The sequence below is a fragment of the Mesocricetus auratus genome, unplaced genomic scaffold (assembly GCF_017639785.1).
Source record: "Mesocricetus auratus isolate SY011 unplaced genomic scaffold, BCM_Maur_2.0 Super-Scaffold_100020, whole genome shotgun sequence".
NCBI lineage: Eukaryota > Metazoa > Chordata > Mammalia > Rodentia > Cricetidae > Mesocricetus > Mesocricetus auratus.
This window is the reverse complement of record NW_024429201.1, coordinates 14,686,360-14,708,564: the sequence shown is the minus strand read 5'-3', so window position 1 is coordinate 14,708,564 and position 22,205 is coordinate 14,686,360. Positions and strand designations below refer to the sequence as shown.

Here is a 22,205-nt window from a genome sequence, read left to right as displayed (position 1 = left end):
CTTCAGGAACAGAGACTCTCTTGGTAGAATACCTGGGACATCCTTTGCTTTACATCTCACTTTCAAACGTTATTTGTTCTCTAAATTTTGTTTCTTGTGTCTACATTGCTTAGCATAGTTTTTTTTTTTTTAATTTCATTGGCCTTACAGTTACCGTTTTCCTAATATCCCTCAAAAGACCAATATTTTCCTTTGGCCTCTATGTTCCCTTCTGCTAGCATAATACTCCAATTTTACCAATAATAAAGGTTCTATTTATAGCACTTTATAGCCTTTCCACCTCAGGCCTTGAGTGCATACTTGCGCAGCGGGTAGTCTCTCCTTCCAAGGCTGCTCCTTCATGGTTTTCAGCTTTTCTTCATGCTTGGTGAGCCGGCTGCACATGGTTTTAGTCTTCTTGGGTCACAGGTCCAGAGGCTTGTACTTGTTGCTATTGTAGAATTTGCTGAGATTTTCTTTTTGAGTCTGGTTAAGACGGTGAGGACACTGATGATGGATCTGCAGCTGACTCCTATCTTGGAGATCTTGGACATAGCAATATGTCCTTGCCTGTCACCTTGGCAATAAGAAGCTGGGACAGCTCCACCTTCAGATGGTCCAGTTGTTTTAGCAGCTTCTCTTTCAAGCAGTGAAGGTCCTGGGCCATAAGCTTTGATCATGGTTGCATTGTCAGGGTTCTACTTATAAAGCACTTCTGCCTAACACTGTATTTTATTGTGTTCCAGCTCCTTCCACCAGCTATGCTGTGAGTGAGCCCGGTCTGTTATCCATTCTTACTATCTGTGCCTCAGCTTCTCCAGACTGAGAACAGAGACGGAGCTTATCATCACACAGAGGATACCATTGAGATCATTCTCTATAAAGGAGAGAATGAGGCAGAGTAGGTAAAGGAAGGTGAACTACAATGTGAACCTCATAATAGCCAACCCCACAGAGAGTGCTAGAATTAACATCACGCATGGGAAATCTCCCACACTGGGCAGAATAACAGGCATTTATAGCCTTCAAACAGTCAATGAATAGAGGTCACTCAAGAAGTGCAAGAGAGAAAGATTCTATAAACTAGTTGTGTATTATTTTTAATATATGAGTCAATTAGAACAAACTGATTTTATTTTTTTAACAGTGCATGACCTTCTTTGTTCCCAGGCAATCTTTGACATGGCCATCCCCTGATGCCTGTCATCTATCCAATGATATGCATGATACTTCCTCATCAGGGAAGATCAAAGATCCTAGGCAATATTTCATAAGTAAAGCCAAAGAGGACTATGAGTAGCTTTAGAAACCTAAAAGGTTCTTGGGCATTAAACATATCACTTATATTATTGTATAATCTAGACTCCCTGATGCATACATCTACAACACAGCTCCTGCTTCTGTGGCTCATGGATCATTTCTAAGAAGAGGTGGGAAGATTATAGGAGCCAAAAGACCAGGGGATTTGCTATTAGACTGTGCCCCCTAGAAATGCCAGAAGGTACACCCATAAAGGCTCACCAACATGACTGCTTGACCAAGTATGACACCAGCAGACAAGCTTACATGGAAGGGGGACAGCTTGGGAGGCCTCAGTCCTACACAAAGAACCACAGGCCTCTAAAAACTACTGAGAGCCATGAAATGTTATACGAGTGGAGCGGGTTGCATTTCTGTAGTTAGGAATAAGGTGTGTGTGTGTGTGTGTGTGTGTGTGTGTGTGTGTGTGTGTACATATGTTCATGCAATTTTTAAAAATAGGCCATGAATAGAAGGAGAGTAAAGAACAACTTGTAGGGAGAAAAGATGTAATCATATTATAATCTCAAAAAGAATTTTTAAAGCAAACTACCTGTCCTGTCACACAAGAAAAATTAGTAAGTCATGTAAATTGGAAAGGAAGATGAAAAACTGTTTAATTGTAGATGGCTTGATTGCCTGCATGGAAAATCAATACATCGACAATGGAATAAAGTCACATGGCAAGGTTTACATGTAAAAGGCCTCAATGGCGAAATTACGTTTCTGCACTTAACAAAAATAATTGGGAATTGAAATAGCATTTACAATAGTATCAAAATAACAATAATTTAACAAAACACATGTGGAACCAACTTAATTAGACCTATTAAACACTGGTGAAATTTAACATCTAAAAAACCATGGAATAACAAACTATGTACATAAATCTTTAGGCTCAACTTTGTTGTCAAGTGTCTCCAAATTATTCTACCCATCTAGCACAGTCAAATAAAAATTCCAGTGAAGGCCTTTGTACAAACAAATCTCAGGATTCTTGCTTTTAGAAGATTAAGGGTAACTACTAAAAGCTCATTTACAACTTCCAAATCAATAGAAATTATAAGTGAAAAGTTATAACAAATCTCAACCCCAAAGAAGTTTGGAAAAGAAACCTCATAAAGGAAATAATCAATGTTTTAAAAAGTTGACCCAAACTTAAATGGTTAAAGTAAATTTGAATATACTGGCAGTCCTGACAAGGTCTAATAGATTAAGCATAATGGTTCAAAATCAATAATTCTCATATTGAATTAAAAAAAACAAACCCCAGCAGCTTGATTTTTCAAATGATTATTAATACATAACTACATAGAAAGTTTGAAAGTAAAAGAATAGACAAAACACACTGGACAGATTGTAAATAAAACTATGACAAAATAGTCATATCTACAAAACTTGATGTTTTTTCCAAAATAAGATGCTTTATAAACTAATAATATAAACTATAATTATATGAACAATTTTTTCAGTTCAGGTTAATATGAAACTGTTATTTAATTATAATACAATTTACTCAGAAAAAAAAGTGACAATATTGCTTTATGTTACTCTGAGTAACCTTCTAGGGAAATAGAACAACTCTGCTCTGCACATATATCTACCAATGGGGTGTGTGAGCAGAGCCTGACAAACCTAAAAGAAGGCATTGGAGAGAAACAAACTGGAAGAGACACAGGGGACAACCTTACCACAGGTTAGCAAATGGAAATCAGTGATGTGCACCAAATCTTCAGGCATGTCACAGATATGCGCTTTTAGAACTGAGCCCCAGCATGAATCTCAAGAAATGTAAATGATTGGCTGAGCCCATCCCCACTCTACTAAAATAAAACAAGAAATAAAAATTTCATTAAAAACTTATTTCCTGTTGGACAGTGGTAGTGTACCCTTTTATTCCTGCACTCAGTAGGCAGAGGCAGGCAGACCTCAGTGATTTCAAGGCCAGCCTGGACTACAGAATGACGTCCAGGATAGTCATGGCAACACAGAAAGTCTGTTTTGAAAACCAAAATGATAATTCAATGCAATCCCCATTAAAATCCCAGCACAATTCTTCACAGACCTTGAAAGAACAATAATCAATTTTGTATGGAACAACAAAAGACCGGGGATAGCCAAAACAACCCTGTTCAACAAGGCAACGTCGGGAGGCATCACCATCCCTGACCTCAAGCTCTATTATAGAGCTATAGTCCTGAAAACAGCTTGGTATTGGCACAAAAATAGACAGGTAGACCAATGGAATCGAATTGAAAACCCGGATATTAACCCACACACGTACGAACATCTGATCTTTGACAAAGAAGCTAAAAATATACAATGGAATAAAGAAAGCATCTTCAACAAATGGTGCTGGCATAACTGGAGGCTGGCATGTAGAAGAATGCGGATTGATCCATGTTTATCGCCATGCACAAAACTTAAGTCCAAATGGATCAAAGACCTCAACATAAATCCAGCCACACTGAACCTCTTAGAAGAGACAGTGGGTGGTTCCCTTGAACGAATTGGTACAGGAGACAGCTTCCTGAACATAACACCAGTAGCACAGACAGTGAGATCAACAATTAATAAATGGGATCTCATGAAACTGAGAAGCTTCTGTAAGGCAAAGGACACAGTCAGCAAGACAAAAAGGCAGCCCACAGAATGGGAAAAAATATTCACTAATCCTACATCTGACAGAGGGTTGATCTCCAAAATTTACAAAGAACTCAAGAAGCAAGTCTCCAAAACATCAAAGGACCCAGTTAAAAAGTGGGCTGCAGAACTAAATAGAGAGTTTTCAGTAGAGGAGTCTAAAATGGCTGAGAGGAACTTGAGAAAGTGCTCAACATCCTTAGCCATCTGGGAAATGCAAATCAAAACAACTCTGAGATACCATCTCACTCCTGTCAGAATGGCTAAAATCAAAAACACCAACAACAATTTATGCTGGAGAGGATGTGGTGAAAGGGGGACACTCCTCCATTGCTGGTGGGAGTGCCAACTGGTTCAGCCACTTTGGAAATCAGTATGGAGATTCCTCAGAAAAATGGGAATAAACCTACCACAAGACCCAGCAACTCCACTCTTAGGCATATATCCAAAAGATGCCCATTCATACAACAAAGATGTCTGTTCCACTATGTTCATAGCAGCATTATTTGTAATAGCCAGAACTTGGAAGCAACCTAGATGTCCCTCAACCGAAGAGTGGATAGAGAAAATGTGGTACATTTACACAATGGAGTACTATTCAGCAGAAAAAAACAATGGAATCATGAGATTCGCAGGCAAATGGATGACACTAGAAGAAACCATCCTGAGTGAGGTAACCCAGTCACAAAAAGAGAAACATGGCATGTACTCTCTCATATATGGATTTTAGACATAGATCTGGGGAGGGCCAGCCTACAATCCCATGGCCAGAGAGTCTGGGAAACAGAAACTTCATTTAGTGGATGATCGAAGAAGAGGCAGACTCCTCGGTTAAGTACTGAGCTGAACTCAAGAAAGCCAGTAACAGAGAGGGAGGACTGATGACCAAAGGGATTAAGACTGGGCTGGTTTAACCCCCAGAAACAGCTGACCTGACAAAGGTTAACTCTTGAATCCCAGGCATCACCAGAATGTGAGTGTCAGTGAGGAGGCCTAGGTAGTCTATTGAGCCTTGGACAGTAGATCAGTATTCATCCCGAGTATACACACGGACTTTGGACTCCCATCCAACAATGTGAGGTGCACTCTCACCCTGAACTCTTGGGGAAGGGTCTAGGCCCTGCCCTATATGAAATGACAGACTATGGACACCCCCATGGAGGGCCTCACCCTCCCTGGGGAAATGAGGGGATAATGGGGGGGGTTGGGGGCGGGTATGAGAGGAGGGGAGGGAAAGGGAGAGGGACCTGAAACTGACTTGTGAAGCAACCTTGTTTCTTATCTAAATTTAAACTGAAAAATAAATAAATAAAAAAGAAAACCAAAATGATAATAATAATAACAATAATAATATAATAAAGAAGCAGAAAACGAAGAAAATCTATTTCCTAAAGTCTTAGAGAAATATGAGACAGTCAAAAGTTATTACATTTCTCAAGGTTTTGTGTGTATGTGTGAAATTTATTTCTCAATCACTGATTAAATTGTTTTGGATAAAAATTAAGTCCAGAATTTCAGCTCCCCTGTTGTTTATTCATTCTTTTAAAAGATGAAATTATAGGTAATGGCAGGCCAAAATTTTATCAAATGTTCTGCTTCAGTTGGGTAATACTTCTACCAAATGTCTACATGATTAAAATATTTCAGTGCTATTACATCAGTTTAGTAATCTGTATTAAGAAAATATTTAAAAATAAAATATTTCTCACATGTTCAGTCCGGCCAAGCTGTCTGCGACGTGCTGTTCAGACATGGCTGCCTCCGTTTCTGCAGTGGTTTTCTCTTTTTTTAATGCAGAAGCGTTGCTCTTTGCTTCTGATCTCCATTCCCGTGTGTTCTCATCCAGATCTGTATCATCAGGACCTGAGTTGTCTCCTATATCCTATTCCCAACACTGTTGTCTCAATGTGGCCTTTCAAGGCATCTCAGTCCAATCACTGCAGTATCCCTCCTTTATATAGTCTTCAAATAAGCTCCCCCACTATTGGTTTGCATGCGTCTTCCACCTTCAGAGCATTTTTATACCAATAACAAAGCCCAACATTACTCAGTCTTCTTTCACTTTCTTTTCTACAGAGAATGGGGCACATTCTCTTAAGACTGTATTATTCAATGCCATGTGTACGTATGCCTGAGTGGATGTATGTGCACCACTTGCGTGCAAGTATCCACGGAAGCTGGAAGAAGGAATTAAATCCCGTGGAGCCGGGGTTCCACGCAGTTGTGAGCCATTGATGTGGGAGCTGGGAACTGAACCTGGGTCCTCTGCAAGATCACCAAGTACCCTTAACCCCTGAGCCCTCCCTCCAGCCCCACTGGGATTCCCTTCTTTGTCACGTTTTGTCATCCTAAGAACACATATCTCCATAGGATATACTAGATACAGTTTCATTAGTTTTTATTGGATACTTCCAGATTCATTTTTTTTAAATCCTGACTCCATGATTTTAAGGGTCTTTTAAAATCAAAGGCTAAACCCCCCATGCCCTAGTTTCATCTATAAATGGCAGTAATATTGGGACCTACTCCATAAGATTGCTGTAAGAGTTTAATTAGTGAATACTTTTCGAATGTTGAGGCCAGTCTACAGTCAGAGCCTAATAAGAATTAGCTGCGATTAAAATGATTTGCTCTTAAAATTTGATTTATTACTCTCATGATTCCTTTTGTGAATCTTTTGCCAAATACATTCCTGCTGAACTTTTTATGGCATCATCTGTCCCCTGCCTTCTGGTTCACGGTCCAGGAAACTGAACTACTTTTTGACACCGTTGGCAAGGCTGTCTGCTTACTTTGCGCAGTCGGAATGAGACAAGAGCAGACAATTTTTTTAAAGAAATCTGTTTCTAAATCCTTCCTTCTACCCAGCACCTCAATCAAGAGAAATTGGTAGACATTCTTCTCACACCTTTTCTGACTTTATCTAACTTTCTCCATAATGAATCGGCAGACATGGGTAGGCTCAAGTTACAGAGTTCACAGCCAAAGTGGCTTCCAGCCTCCTCCAAGCAGCTAGTCGTCCGCCAATATGGCCCCCATGTTTTGGGCAAGTGCCAGATGCTTTTGACGTGATAATACTTGGGACGCTCTAGTGTTCCAGTCTTCAGAATCAAATCAAATAAAGGTCCTTGTTGCTCATCTTTTTTCCTCCCTCCCTTCTTAAAAAAAAAAAAACCGTTTCCTAAATGGTTTCTTCTACTCTTCCAAGGATAGCATCATCTCGTTTAGTATGCAAGAGCATAGACCCAAGTTTCACAAGTCTTTTGGCCTCCTTCAGCCATGAGGCCAGCCTGTGTCTGTAATGCACAGATCTAAGGACAACCTTGAGTAGCTGTCAGAGTCCTTACATGTATGATCCCAGGAGACATTCCCTTTGCAAGAGCAAGTAGACCTTACTTCCCTGACATCTATGTAGTTACTGGTCGCTTCCACAGGACCTGTCTGGAACAGGCTTTCTTTTAGGTCAACAACCAGCTCCCAAATCATGTCAAGGAGACTTAATATTAGTTAGGAGTGCCTGGCCTTACCTTATGCTTGTTTCTTGCTAGCTCTTAGAACTTAACCCCTTTCTCTTCATCTACACCTTGCCTCAGGGCTTTTTTTTTTTAAACTTTCTTTCTGTATGTCCTACTCTGAGTCTAGCTGCCTGGTGGCTGCCTGGTTGGCTAACATCTCCCTCTTCTTCTCGCTCGTTCTCTTCTCCCCCAGCCTACATTTCTCCTTCTACTTATTCTATCTGCCCACCAGCCCTGCTTGTCCCTCTACTGCCTAGCTGTTGGCTGTCCAGCTTTTTTATTAGATTTATTACTTAGGCAGGCAAGGTGAAACAGCAACACATCTTACATCATTATACAAATGCAGCAAAACGAATGTAACACACTTTACATCATCACACAAATGCAGCATAAAAAATATAACACGCCGGGCGGTGGTGGCGCACGCCTTTAATCCCAGCACTCGGGAGGCAGAGGCAGGCGGATCTCTGTGAGTTTGAGGCCGGGCTGGTCCAACAGCCTGCAAAACAATGCAGAGAAACCCTGTCTCGTAAAAACCAAAAAAAAAAAAAAAAAAAAAAGTAACACATCTTTGCCTACTTAAACAAATGCAGCATAAAAAAATGCAACATACCTTTCCACAATACCTGCCCCTGTCAACCTCCTAGATCCACTGTTCGTGCAGCTGTGAGGTAATTTATATGTCAATGTTCATGCAATTATTAAGCACTACATGTTTTTCCAGAGTTTGTAGACTCTTTCCTTGTCTCTTTGAAATGCATTTAATTTGCTGTAGTCACATCATCCTTTGTTTACCCTTCATGAAATCAGTTATCGAAGGGCTAGTTAAGGAAGTAGCATGAGTGAAAATGACTGAATAGAAAAACACTGAGGCTTGTCTCCTCCAAAGCAGCAGACAGACTGGTTAACAATATCAAAACCAGTTGTGCTGAGATTCTGGAAATGAATCTAAGATATGTGACAAGCAGCTGACCACTTAGTGAAGGAAAAAGAAGATTCTCAATCTTGACAAGAGAGGTTCACGGTGTTTTAGTTTATCTCCAAAACCATGTCTCCACTTGGTGACGACATTGAAGACAGCAGTCCACACCCCTGATACATGTTTGTAATGTCTAAGAGAAGATCACAGAACAATTCTTAGGCTCAAAGACTCTTGGTTATTTGCTTTGATATTGTGGTAGTTTGAATGTAACTGACCCCCATCGGCTCATAGGGAGTGGCACTCTCAGGAGGTGTGGCCTTGTTGGAGGAAGTGCCATCTTTTGTTGGAGGAGGAGGATGACACATGCCTTTAATCCAGACCTTGAGGCTGCAGGGTACACCTTTAATCTGGGCCACACCTTCTGTTAGAAAGTGTGTCATCTTGGGGGTGGGCTTTGAGGTCTTTTTCTCAAGCTTCACTCAGGGTGATAATCATCAGCCAACTTCTTATTGCCTCTGAGTTGAGATGTAGCACTCCCAGCTCCAGCACCGCATTTTAAAACTGTTGTCAATTTATTAGGTAACTTATAAGCCAAAGAAATAAAGACTTCTATAAGCACATACAATAAAAAATTCCAGGCTTTACAAAATGAGTAACAACAACAAATAACTTACTGCAACAGTAAATATAAACCCCAGAGTGGAGGATAGACCCAATTTAAAGCATTTGTATCATAATCACTAAGAAATCAATTTTTCAATAAAAAATGAAAACATGTAAAGAAAAATTATGGCACACAAAAGGAAAAAAATGCAGACTGTCATTAAAGAATCCCAGATATTGTGTCATTTAGGAGGCCTGGGAAATCTGTGGGGCCTCTGGTAGTGGATCAGTATTTATCCCTAGTATACGAATGGACTTTGGGAGCCCAATCCTCATAGAGGGATACTCTCTCAGCCCAGACACACAGGGGGGGGGGGGGTAGGCCCTGCTCCAAATGATATGACAGACTCTGAAGTTTCCCCATGGAAGGCCTCACCCTCCCTGGGAAGCAGAAAGGGGATTGGATAGGGGGTTGGTGGGGGGGCAGGGGGGGAGGGGAGGGAGAGGGAACTGGGATTAACATGTAAAACAAGATTGTTTCTAATTTAAATTAAAAAAGAAGCCCAGATATTATATATACTAGACAAAGACTTACAATCAACTATCATATCTCACTTTATTTTTACATGTATAAATGTATATACCATGTTTTGTGTGTGATTTGTGTACTGTTGATTTGAATGTGAACATGTATGTGTGTGGTTGTATAGGAATGTGCATGGTCAGGCCAAAGGTTGACATCTGGTATCTTTCCTCAATCATTTTCCACCATTATTTGTGAGACAGGATCTCTCACTGAGCCTAAAGTTCATCAATTCCGCTAGGGTGGCTAGCCTGTGAGTTAGCCTGTGCCTACCCTCACCCCAGTTGCTGCCTTCAGTGACAGTCTGTATTAGCTTTCTCCTCTTGTGTGCAGTTTATTTTTAGGTGTATTTTCTGTTATGTTTGTACTTGCTGTTTCTAAATTTTTCCCACTACTTATTTGTGTATTTTCTAGTGTACCATTTTACAAAAAGCTAGTTTTAATTGATGCCAACAGTACACAAAACTTTGGTACAGTAGGATTCTTCCCCTAAGCATGTTGCCCCCCTCAACAAACATTCACAATTATCTCAACATGAAAATACATTTAAAAACCAGCTTTGTATGTCATACTGATGAAGAACAAAAGTAAACTTTGTGATCATCTCAATTGATCCAGGAAAGGCACTTGAAGTCTAATACACTTTATAACCAAAAACCCTTTAAAACTAGGGATAAAGGTACTCCTTTACTTACAACACTGGTACACACCTGTAATCCTCAGGTTGAAGGTAAGAGGATCCCTCATTTGAGGTAGTCTGGGCTACATATCCAAGGCCAACCGGGATTAAATAGAGAGACTGTCTCAAAGAAAAAAAGAGATAAGATAAAGTGCAACATGGATAAAGGGAAAAAATTTACATCCATTCTGTCAGATATTAGGATGTCACACTGTTTACTCCTGGTCACATCTGAATGGAGAACGTTTGTCCATCTTTGTACTTTAAGGAGGCGCCTAATCTTTAAAGCTAGGATGTGATTCTTGGAGGCACAGATAGGCTCTGTTTCTTGATCCACTCAGACACTTTGTATCTTTTGTTAGGGCAAATGAGATTGTTATCATTAAAAGCATTCTTGAAATGTATTCATTGCAATCACCATGCTGTTGATTTTTGGTTTGTGATCTCAGTGGTACTTTGTGTCTTAATGATTATGGCTTCAGATTTGTTTCCATAGTCTCTCTGCTATGCTCATTCTTCTCTTTAGCCCCAAATTAAAATATTTTCTCTATTTTCTTTAGGTTTGGTTTGATGGATATTAGTCTTTCTAGGCTGTTTCTATAGTGGAACCCTTTTGTCATTCAGTCATTGTTGGGCCCCAGCCCCACGGGGTCTCTGTGAGTTGCTGGTCAGCCTACAAGTGCAACTTGTTTTCCAGTCCAAGTGCTTCCTGTTTTCTAGTCCTGGCTTACTGCCTGGGCCTTGACCCTCTGACATCAACATTCAGCAGGAGGAAAACACACTCTCTTCTACCTGGGGTTTTTCCACTGTGCTGTAAACCTGTATATAAAGCTCCTCCCTCCTACAAGAGAGAGACCTCTTAGCACTTGCAATGAAGACACACACAGACACATTCTCCTGGCAAACAAGGCAACACATGCATTCTCTTAGTACAAACAAGTGGACATCTGGTCTTTCTTTCCCTAATAACTTGGAGTTGCTTGTGGCGCGGGCGCTGCAAGTCATGGCAGATAGTTTTGCTGGGTATATTAGTCTACATTGGTGAGGGCAGCTGGGATCTCCACAGTACCCTCTTCAGCTCCTCCATGTTTCCCCTGGCCAAAACTGCACTAAGCCATGTCAAGCTCAAAGCATAAGGCAAGGCAGAGCCACCAGAAAGGGATACCTGGTTCCTATGACAAGTGTGATAATGCTGTATTAGCAAGTGGTTTTACTTGTCTAACTAAGGCAAATCTTGAGGGGGAGGGGAGAAAAGAAAAGTCCTGTATAAAATGGAAAAAGGAGAAAAAGAATCCTTAATGGTAAATTTCATTTTTTCTTTTTCTTTTCAACATACCAACCACAATTACCTCTCCCTCTCCTTCTCCTGCTCCTTCCTCCCCACCCTGTCCCCATCCCCCCACCACACACCCCTTTACTCCTCAGAGAAATTGAGGTCTTCCATGAGGAGTCAACAAAGTCTGTCCCATCTTGTTGAGGCATGACCAAGGCCCTCCCCTTGAATCTAGGCTGAGCAAGGTATCTCTCCATAGGGAATGGGCTCCAAAAAGCCAGTTCATATACTAGGGATAAATCCTGGCCTCACTGCCAGCGGCCCCACAGACTGCCCAAATCACATAACTGCCACTCATATTCAGAGAGTCTAGTTCGGTTCTATGAAGGTTCCACAGCTCTCAGTCTGGAGTCAGTGAGGTTCCACTGGGGAAATGGCTCAGTGGTTAGGAGTACTTGCTGCTCTTGCAGAGAAGACCCGAGTTCAGTTCCCAGCACCCACACTGGGCAGTTTACAACTGCCTGTAACTACATGGAATTCTTAATGGTAATTTTCTACAAGTGGATACACAAATTGAATGACACTCCTCACAAATTTTTTTTAAGTTTTTCTGTAGAAAAAACTGGCCTTGCATTCACAGAGCTCAGTATGCCCTGTCTCCTTAGTACTGGGATTCAGGGCTTACTAAGGGAGAAACAAATTGAAACGCATATGCTTTCTAGTTCTAAAACCAATCATAAATTCACAGCAATGACAGGAATGTGGGATTGGCATCAGAAACAAACTCATAGATCCATGCTCATGGCTTCTTGACCAGAGTGTCCAGGTCATGCAATGGGGGAAGAATACATTTCCTCTTCAAACAGAGATGAGTCAATTAGATATTCACAAGTAAAAGAATGAAATCACATGGTTTTTCACACCTTGTACAAACACTAACTCAGAATGAGTCAGACCCTGCTATAAAGACTGAAACAGTAACGTTATCAGAGCCCAACACAGGGCAACTCTATCTAATCCTTGGATTTGCAATAGATTTTTATTTTAGACATGAAACCAAAACTACAACAAAAATGTAGAAAAATGAGCCGGGCGGTGGTGGCACACGCCTTTAATCCCAGCACTCGGGAGGCAGAGGCAGGCGGATCTCTGTGAGTTCGAGGCCAGGCTGGACTGATAACCTCCAAAACAATACAGAGAAACCCTGTCTCGTAAAAACCAAAAAAAAAAATGTAGAAAAATGAATAGATCAGGCTTCATCAAATGAAAAAACTTTACACACATAGCCCCCAAAATGGAGTATGTGAAAAAAAAATCAGAGAATGCATCACAATGTTTTCAAACTACATCTCTCATGGAAGTCAGTTTCTCAGAAACATAAATACATGTCAACATCTGTGAGACAAACAACCAAACTTAAGAACTAGCCAGGGACTCGAATAGATGCTTTCCCAAAGAGTACATACAAACGATTATGAAACACTCAAAAAGATGCTCAAAATCCTCAATAAGAAAGCAAAACACAGTGGGACAACACCCACTAAGATGGCTATAATGACAAGAATACAATAAAATGGAAAGTAAATGTGGGTGAGGAGACGGGAAACTAACAATCTTCATGTGTTGCAACAGAGATGTAAAATGCTACTGATACTATGGAAAGCAGTTGCTTGCGCGATTTAAGAACCCGGTAGTTGGATGTCTCGGGCATTCTAATATGGCCCCAAAGACCTGGTCTGTGTTGGAAGTCCAAAGAAGCTGATTCTAGTATCAATTAAAGGACGAAGCAGTGACAGCAGCAGGATGGATGGACTTGCCAACGAGTGAGGACAGCAGAGAAAAACTTAGATTTCTCTTTTTCATCTCCTTTTGGTTGAAGTTGCCACCTACACTTAGAATAGGCCCACTTCAAATAATCTTCGCCGGAGGGCCCAGCAGTTTGCCTTCTGTTGGCTCCAGATCCAGCCAGGTTGACAGCCAAGATTAGCCATTGTAATAGTTATCAGTAATATAGTGTGAGGTCGATAGATGGTACCAAAATGAGGGAGCACTTGGGCTAGCCCAGAGGACAAGATCCTGAGTAAGATTCGAACAGCTATTCGATGAGTGTGGGGGTGGGCATAGGGTGGGGATTTCACCCACAAAGGAGGGACTATTCCAGAACATTAAGGAGACAGATGTGCTGTGTTAGGTCATGTTAGAAGGCAAGCGTGCAACAGCTAAACACTTCAAATGCTAAGACAACTAATAATGAATATTAGGAAACGAGCCTTTCCCACTCTGAGACTCTCTAAAATGTCATTGTCTAGTGTTATTCGTTTTCCCTTCAAGGCATCTCTGTGAGACCCGTCTCTGCTATCTAAACGAAGGTCTATCCTATTATGGCTTTGTTTTCTAAAAAGCCCTGCACTTGTGTCTGGGTCTGTTCAGAAGCTGTCTCCAACAGGTAGTTGTTTTCTTTCCTTCCGTCCTACTCCTTCCAATAACATCCTTCAGGGACCATGTGAAACAATTCCACTTCTCCTTATGTTTATATTCTGGGGATGCTTATGGAGTTTCCACACTCCCTCTGCTTTGAGCCCAGCCAAGGTATACATGCTTAATACCTTTAATCTCTCCCCCTAAGTCACTCCCTCTGGTCCCTTAATCATCTTAATTGCTCCTCTCTGAAAGGTAGCCAGCTCATTATGTACATCTTCCTTGGGAGGCGATGGGGAACATAGTATTCCCCTTGTGGTCTCACTAGGCTCATATATTACCTCCCAGTTTCATCATCCGTGGCTGGACATGTGCAGCCACACCTCACGGCTGTACCCCTCACTACACCGCACCCTGGCCCCTGCAAATCCCTTATTTCACCAGGTCATCTCTGCATTTCCAGGTGGCCTGCTCCAAAACTTGGAACCTATGCTGACCACAGGCAGTTCCCTTCCCTGGGGGAAAGCCGGGGTCACTGACTGGAGAAGGCGGCTCAAGACCAGCCTGAGGGTCTGGAGAACTGCAACTAAGCTTGTGCAAGTCAACCTTGGAAGGGGAGAGGCTGTGGAGTGCCCAGAATCAGGCTGCCATAAGTGCTACGGCCTGCTGGGCTGAGAGAGCAGTCAAGGAAACACATCTCCAGGGCTGCATCTCTGCTTCTAATTATCCTTTATATCTCCTCTCTAACTCCTCTTCTTACCTACGTGTTTTCATAGCTCTCAGCCGTTACTGTGTAGCTTTACCGGGATAAATGTGAAACCAAATGAATTACAAATATCCTGTTTCAAGATGTGTTATCACCCTGTGGATGGAAACTCCCAAAAGCCTGAGTCTTTTTAAAGCTTTGAAAAGGAACACACACACACACACACACACACAACTTTGCTTCTCCAAGGCATAGTGGCAGAGGTGAAGGAGCCTTTGAGAAAACCACTGTTCGGGTTTCCCCAGAAGGTTGACATGGAAACCCACCTGAAGCTTCACGTGGGTGTCTGGTAGGACGTAATCCCCCTGGAGGAAGGGCACTGAGGAAGAGATGGCTCACAACCATCCTCTAACTCCAGTCTCAGGGGACCCAATGTCATTTTCTGACCTCTGGGACACACAGTGCTCATACATACGCACAAGCAGACATTACACTCATACAAGCAAAGTAAGTAAACCTAAAAGAACCCTTTCAAAAGGAGCTTTAAAGAAATTCCAGGATGCTTTCCTGTGGTGAGGTACAGGACTGATAGGGGAGAGAGGATGAGGATGAGGAGGGGCAGGGAGGAAGAGGAGGGGGAAGCCATGTGGCAAGAGGCCCCATGCCTGCTGTACAGAATCTGTTCTGCTTTTTTTTTTTCTTTTGAGGCCTTATGAAGCCCCTGCATGGTGGCTTGGAGGAGGCGCGACCACAGGGCAGGGAAGTCCTGCCAGGGTTCTTAAGGACTTATGCTCTGGCACAGGGAAACTAAAGTGGAAAGACTCTTCTAGCTGGGTGTCTTCGGTGCAGAGGACATGGTATGGGGGGGGGGATCAATCAGGGAAAGGAGTGGGAAGGGAGGAGGGAGAAGGGGGGGAGAACCAGTAGGAACTTCAGGAGAAACCTCAGCCCAGTTTCCTTCCACCTCCCTGCCCTTCCAACATGGTTCCTCCCAGCAGTGGGGCCGGACTTGTGGGAAGACTGGTCAACCTGTGGTTGCCACCGCTCCTGTCGCCTGGGTTCTCAGGAAGGACCTGGAGAGCATCTCTTTGGGGATCCGAAGGCCTCTCTCTTTCACAGCCATGCCTTTAGTGCCAGGTTGCCAGAGAGGACCGAGGACTCCCAGCTCACAAATAAAGGTCATTTGATGCGTGTATTGCTAAATCTAAGACCCATTAGTTCAATATTTCTGACTTCATTTCTGTCCAGACAGTGACCCGCTAAAACACAAAAGGGAAAAGTTCCCACACCAGGGAGAACAGCCAAGCTTTCCAGTCTCTTGCTTTGTCCCTTCAAACTTGGCACGTGTTCAGCCACAGACGAAATCCTCAAGTGATCTGGGGGAAATCTGATGGGAGATGGAGGGTACAATGATTTCAGATCACCTAAGCCAGCCGTTGGGATTTCCAGAGTGAGGTGAGGTGCAGGGCTGACAACAGTGCTCTTCTCTACTGAAAGAATTTACAAGACGTGCTGTGAACATGAGAGTTCCCTGTGCAAGCAGTGTCTCTTAAGTAGGGTTTACATTTGGGATTAATAGTAAACTCTTTAGGCCTTACTGACATAAGAATGCATTTGCCCAAATAAACAACGTTTTGATCAGGACTCGCTCGGGACCAAACTGCATCTTCCTAGCAAGGAGCATTTCCCAACTCTGAAGTCATTTGTAATGTGCTGGGAAGACGTTTTCAAAAAAAAAAAAAAAAGGATATCTTAGATACCATAAAAGGAAAAACAATTCTCCCTTTTGAAGTAATAAATACCATTTGTGGCAGAACTTGTTCAGTGTGCATTTCTGAATTAATTCCTGATCGTGCTAGGCTTATGGTGGTGGCTGGTGGTGCCTACTGCCTAGTAAGGAAGAGTCTCACGGAACAATGTGGGTGTGGACTTCACTGTGCTCTGAGTGTTACACGCTCTTCTTAGTACATACAAACCAAGAATGCTTCCCACTGCTTGGGTTACTGTAGGCTTCATAGGGCTGGACTGTCAGGGGAAGGGGAAGGGCCCTCAGCTAGTGGGATTGTGCCACTCACTCCAATGCTAGCTGTAGAAAAAGTTGGCATTTTCTCCACATCACTGAATAAAAACGTGATTGTCTTAAGAAACAGACACCATGGTGTCTTACCAGGTCTCAAGTCTTCCAGGAAAATGTTCCTCAGACAGGCACCCATAATACAGCCTTTTGAAATGCTATTCCACCCTCAGAACACTTTCTCACCTGCTGTTTCCTCTTTCTCTGGATCCCTTTTCGAAAGCCCCAGGCCTGTGGGCTGTGACCTGCCTCTCCTGCCCGGCACCTGGAGAACGACCTATTGGTATTGCTAATGGGGCCACACTGTGTGAACAGGTGGGCTCAGCTCACCTTCACATTCACCGTGGTCTGTACACTGTGGGTTCCTCCATCTTGTGCACGGGAAAATAAGACCCAGAAAAGGAACCGCGGTCATACTGTAAATAAACACCAGTTCTGAGGTGTTTGCACAGGAGAGAGGAGAGGGCAGGTTTCAGTTTCCTCCAGCCCTGCTTCTTCTAAGTGCCCATTATCATACTTACCTTTCAGGACTGTTGGGCAGGATGAATCTGTGAAAGTTTCCTAACCATCTCTGTAGGAAACCAGACCACACTGGGGAAGACAGGCAAGGACAGATGCCTCACAGAGGAAAGCTTGATATGACTAGTGGACGGGTAAAGGACTTTAAAACCTACGGAGAGAGAATTGTGGGATGGCATTAACCACTTTAAAAGGCGTTGTTCTTCCTGGATTTTAGATGTAAAAATACTTATGAGTATTTTGTAGGGGTGGGAGAAGCAGAAAAGTAAAAAGATAAAAATAAAAAATACCATCTCCCAAAGACAATGACTCACAATCCTTTTTATAGTACCCAACTTTGATTCTGTGTATTACAAAATACATTACGATTCCACTCATGAAATCCGCTTGTGTATGTGTAACATAACGTAGAATGCTTGTTACAACTATATTGCATAGTTTGTCTTCCTTTTCACTCTCTTTATCACTACATAATTACAGGAAACATTTGAGACTACAGCATATGGACAACTAGAAACACCCTCATTTGTTTAGCAATTTTTCCATCACTGGCTATTGAAGTTTCAAGCTTCCACTGTTAGAAGTAATGCTGTGATAGCGACACAAGAAACTTTAACTGCATCTGAAGCTAATTTCCTTCAGGTGAATTCCTAAAAGTGCAGATACTTGGTCAAAGAGTTTGTGGTTTTGTTTGTTTGTTTGTTTTTTGGTTTTTTTGGTTTTACGAGACAGGGTTTCTCTGTATTGTTTTGGAGGCTGTCAGTCCAGCCTGGCCTCGAACTCACAGAGATCCACCTGCCTCTGCCTCCCGAGTGCTGGGATTAAAGGCGTGCGCCACCACCGCCCAGCTGTTTGGGTGCAGTGAACTTTATTGATAGTATTAAAGAAAGTAGGGCTCCCTAGGCCCCTCCTTATTTTATTCTGGGGGTCTGGGATGAAACTGTAAGGGAGATGATCAGTGTAGGGGTTGTTGGACAGGGACTGCTCAGCAGCCAGGGCCCCTCTCTCTTGATTGAATCCTTGCTGAGGGTGGATGGTCCAGAGTGGGCTTCTTACTCCTTGGAGGCCATGTAGGCCACAAGGTCCACCACCCTGTTGCTGTAGTCGAATTCATTGTCATACCAGGAAATGAGCTTTATGAAATTGTCACTGAGAGCAATGCTAGCCCCAGCCTCAAAGGTGGAAGAGTGGGAGTCACTGTTGAATTACAGGAGACAATCTGGTCCTCACTGTAGTCCAGGATGCCCTTTAGTGGGCCCTCGGATGCCTGTTTCACCACCTTCTTGATGTCTTCACACTTGGCAGCTTTCTCCAGGAGACATGTCAGAACACGATGGATACGTTGGGGGTAGGAAGGCCATGCCAGGGAGCTTCCTGTTCAGCTCTGGGATGACCTTGCCCACAGCCTTGGCAGCACCAGTGGATGCAGGGATGATGTTCTGGGCAGCCCCACGGCCATCACACCACAGCTTCCCAGAGGGGCCATCCACAGCCTTCTGGGTGGCAGTGATGGCATGAACTGTGGTCATGAGTCCTTCCACAATGCCAAAGTTGTCATGGATGACATTGGCCACTGCACTAAGCAGTTGGTGATGGAGGAAGCATTGCTGACAATCTTGTGGGAGTTGTTGCATTTGTCATGGTTTACACCCATCACAAACATGGGGGCATCAGCAGAAGGGGCAGAGATGATAATCCTCTTGGCCCCACCCTTCAAGTGGGCTCCAGCCTTCTCCATGGTGGTGAAGACGCCAGTAGACATACTCTGCGCCAGCATCACCCCATTTTATGTTAGTGGGATCTAGCTCCTGGAAGATAGTGACAGCCTCCCGGTTGAGGACAAGTTTCCCATTCTCAGCCTTGACTGTGCCTTTCGACTTAGAGTCATACTGGAACATGTAGACCATGCAGTTGCGGTCAATGAAGGGGTGAATGATAGCAACACTTTGCCAGAACTAAAGGCAGCCCTGGTAACCAGGCATCCAATATGGCCAAATCCTTTCACTCAGACCTTCACCATTGTGTCTCAGGAGCTGCATGAGGAGATGCGGCTGTCTCTAGAACAGGGAGGAGCAGAGACAAGTTTGTGTTTCTAAGGTCTTCATTAATGTCACCAAATTTTTCCAGAAAGGTTGTATCTGGAAAATACACAGATACAAATATATATACAAATATTTACATAGATGTGTATATGCAATAATGATTAGAGAAAAATAGGCTATTAATTTGAAAGAGAGCAAGTAGTATATGACAGATTTGGAGGGGGGAAATGGAGGGGGGAAATGATATAATTACACTATAATATCAAAAATTAAAAATATTCTAAAGAAATTAACCAAATGTACTCAAGATATTATATTTTTATACTGACACTAGTGTTGTCTTAAGTGCTTTTGTGGGTAGAAGATATAATATTGAGCAGTTTGGACTTTGAACACTTCCATTATAGCAGAAATTTTAGTTGGACGATGCTAACTGAATAACATCCCTTTATGAAGGAATGCTATATAGTTAGCCTTTGTCTGTCCTATTTCTTGATCTTTTTCCAATATACTATTTGTCTTTTAAATGTACTTTTAATTATTTAATTAGGGGCTGGATAGACATCTTAACAGTTAGGAACACTAGCTGCTATCCAGAGGACCCAAGTTTGATTCCCAGCACCAGCATGTAAGGTCACAACTTAGTAACTCTAGTTCCAGGGGATCTAATGCCCTTTTCTGGTTTCCATGGGCACCAAGCACACACGTAAGCACCCAGATACATACAAATAAAAATATATATGTGTTTCTAAAAGTGTACCAGATCTGTCTTAAAGGTCACCATTGCTGTGTATACTGATTTTGACTGTAGTTTTTAATAGTTTCTCTTTGCATTTTAATGCTGTGTTACTTAGTGTATAAGTTTATCATTGTTGGTACTTGGAAAGAAATATGATTCTTAGGTCCTTTGTAATTTTTTTAAATTCTAATTTCCTTGAGGTTAATCTTGTTATCCTCATTTTGGTGAGGCTAGCTGTATAAAATTTGCCTAGGACATCATTTAGCCAAGGTTCTATTTTTTAATACATTGGTTTTACTTTGCTTGTAATTTTGTAATCAATTTTACAACTCTCATTTAATCTTAATTCTATTATATTGCTCTTGGTTCTTATCATGGATCCTTTTATGTAACAATTGCTGTGATTTTTAAGTTTTCAATTTTGTTTTAGCAGACATCTGGTATGTGACTTAAAATAGTTATTTTCAAATGAATATCTTTTTTTGTTTGTTTGTTTTTTGTTTTTGGAGACAGGGTTTCTCTGAATTGCTTTAGAGGTTGTCTTGGAACTTGCTTTGTAGACCAGGCTAGTCTCCAACTCACAGAGATCTGCCTGCCTCTGCCTCCCGAGTGCTAGGATTAAAGGTGTGCATCGCCAACGCCCAGCCTGCAAAGCACTCCATACACCTGAATGGGCAGACAGATGACTGAAGGGTGTTAACCCTGTGCACATCATAGAATGCATTCCTTTTAATGTGATCGATAAGGGACAACTTAGTTGAAAAGTTCCCTCAGAGTTCCTTTCTGCTGCTGTTTGTTGTTTGAGATAGGGAGGGTCTCCAAGCGGACTTCAGACTGTCCTCTGATTTACAGCCCAGGAATTACAGGCTGGCAATCCTCCTGTATCAACCTCCCTGTGCTAGGATTATTACTGCATCCGCCTCTGGTTTCCTCAAAAGCCATTATCTGTTTCCTAATTACCATTTAGTTGAATAACAGACAATTACAGGCTATGGCGTTTTCATTCTGTAACAAACCCACTTTTTATTCTTGAATGATAATCTCCTGTGTATTCCTCATCCTTCCCTCCTTCCCTCCCTCCCTCACCTCTCACGTTTGGATGAAGATATGTTGGCTCCCTTCTTTTGATTTAACTTGGACAATCACAAGAGCCTTTATCTGAAAATTTAAGTTCCTTGATTTAGGAGAGTATTTTCTAATATGCACACATGTGTGTATTTGGGGGCTATTTTTAGGGACCTGGGTAATTTAGAGATTAGATCCCTTATGAGCTAGCCCTTAGGACTACTACTAAAGCTTCCCTCTTTGTGTGCTTTGTGTGTATCTAGAAGAGATTTTGGTACATGCCATAAAAATAATTTCCTCGATGGTGTTTTGTTTTAAAACTGGTTTACCTTCTCAGAACCAAGAGTTTCCTTTGCCTCTTTTTCTGCTTCCAGCAGTGAGATTTGTGCAGCTTTTAGGCTGGGATGCATTTTTGCCAGCACATTTTTTCAACTAAAAACAAGACAAAACAAAACAAAACAAAAACAGCAATCAAAAAAAAAAAAAGCCGTGGGGTGTATGCTTTCAATACCAGCACTTGGGCGGCAGAGGCAGGTGGATCTCTGTGAGTTTGAGGCCAGCCTGGTCTACAGAGCGAGCTCCAAGACAGCCAAAGTTGTTAAACAGAGAAACTCTGTCTGGAAAAAACAAAACAAACAAACAAAAACAAAAACAACCTCGAGCAGTTTCTGTTGCACCTCACCCTATTACTACCCCTACTCCTTGCTCTTAGTTCACAGCACACACATGTTCTTTTGCCTTATTGGTGACCTCAGCTTTATTGACCGTTTATGTGGCCACCCTTATAGTTCTAAGTCATCTGTAGCAAGAAACCCTGTCATTTGAAAATAATTCTTAAATTTTATGCTCATTTACCTTTAGAAATGAATTGTTAATTAATATTTGTATATATAAAAGCACATATATTATAAAGAATTCTGTGAATTTTCTCATAACGTAATCAGCACCCAAAGTCCAGAAAGGAAACAGTCCCAGCATCATAGAAATGCCTCTCGTACCCTCTACTGATGACGCCTTCTAAGGTAAGCACTAGCCCAGCTGCTGTCATTGTCACCACCAGCAACTTTTGCCTGGTTTAAAACTTTAAATGAATGCATGGTCCTCTCTTCTCTACTCCTCCTTCTTTCCTCCTCTTCTTCATTTTCT

The 22,205-nt window shown here is 42.1% G+C and overlaps 2 pseudogenes; both read right to left on the bottom strand.

Annotated features, from left to right (window-relative positions):
* Nucleotides 1-281: 281 nt before the first annotated feature.
* LOC101823070 lies at nt 282-11,310 on the bottom strand (annotated as a pseudogene).
* Nucleotides 11,311-18,505: 7,195 nt separating this feature from the next.
* LOC101830396 lies at nt 18,506-18,990 on the bottom strand (annotated as a pseudogene).
* Nucleotides 18,991-22,205: the final 3,215 nt, after the last annotated feature.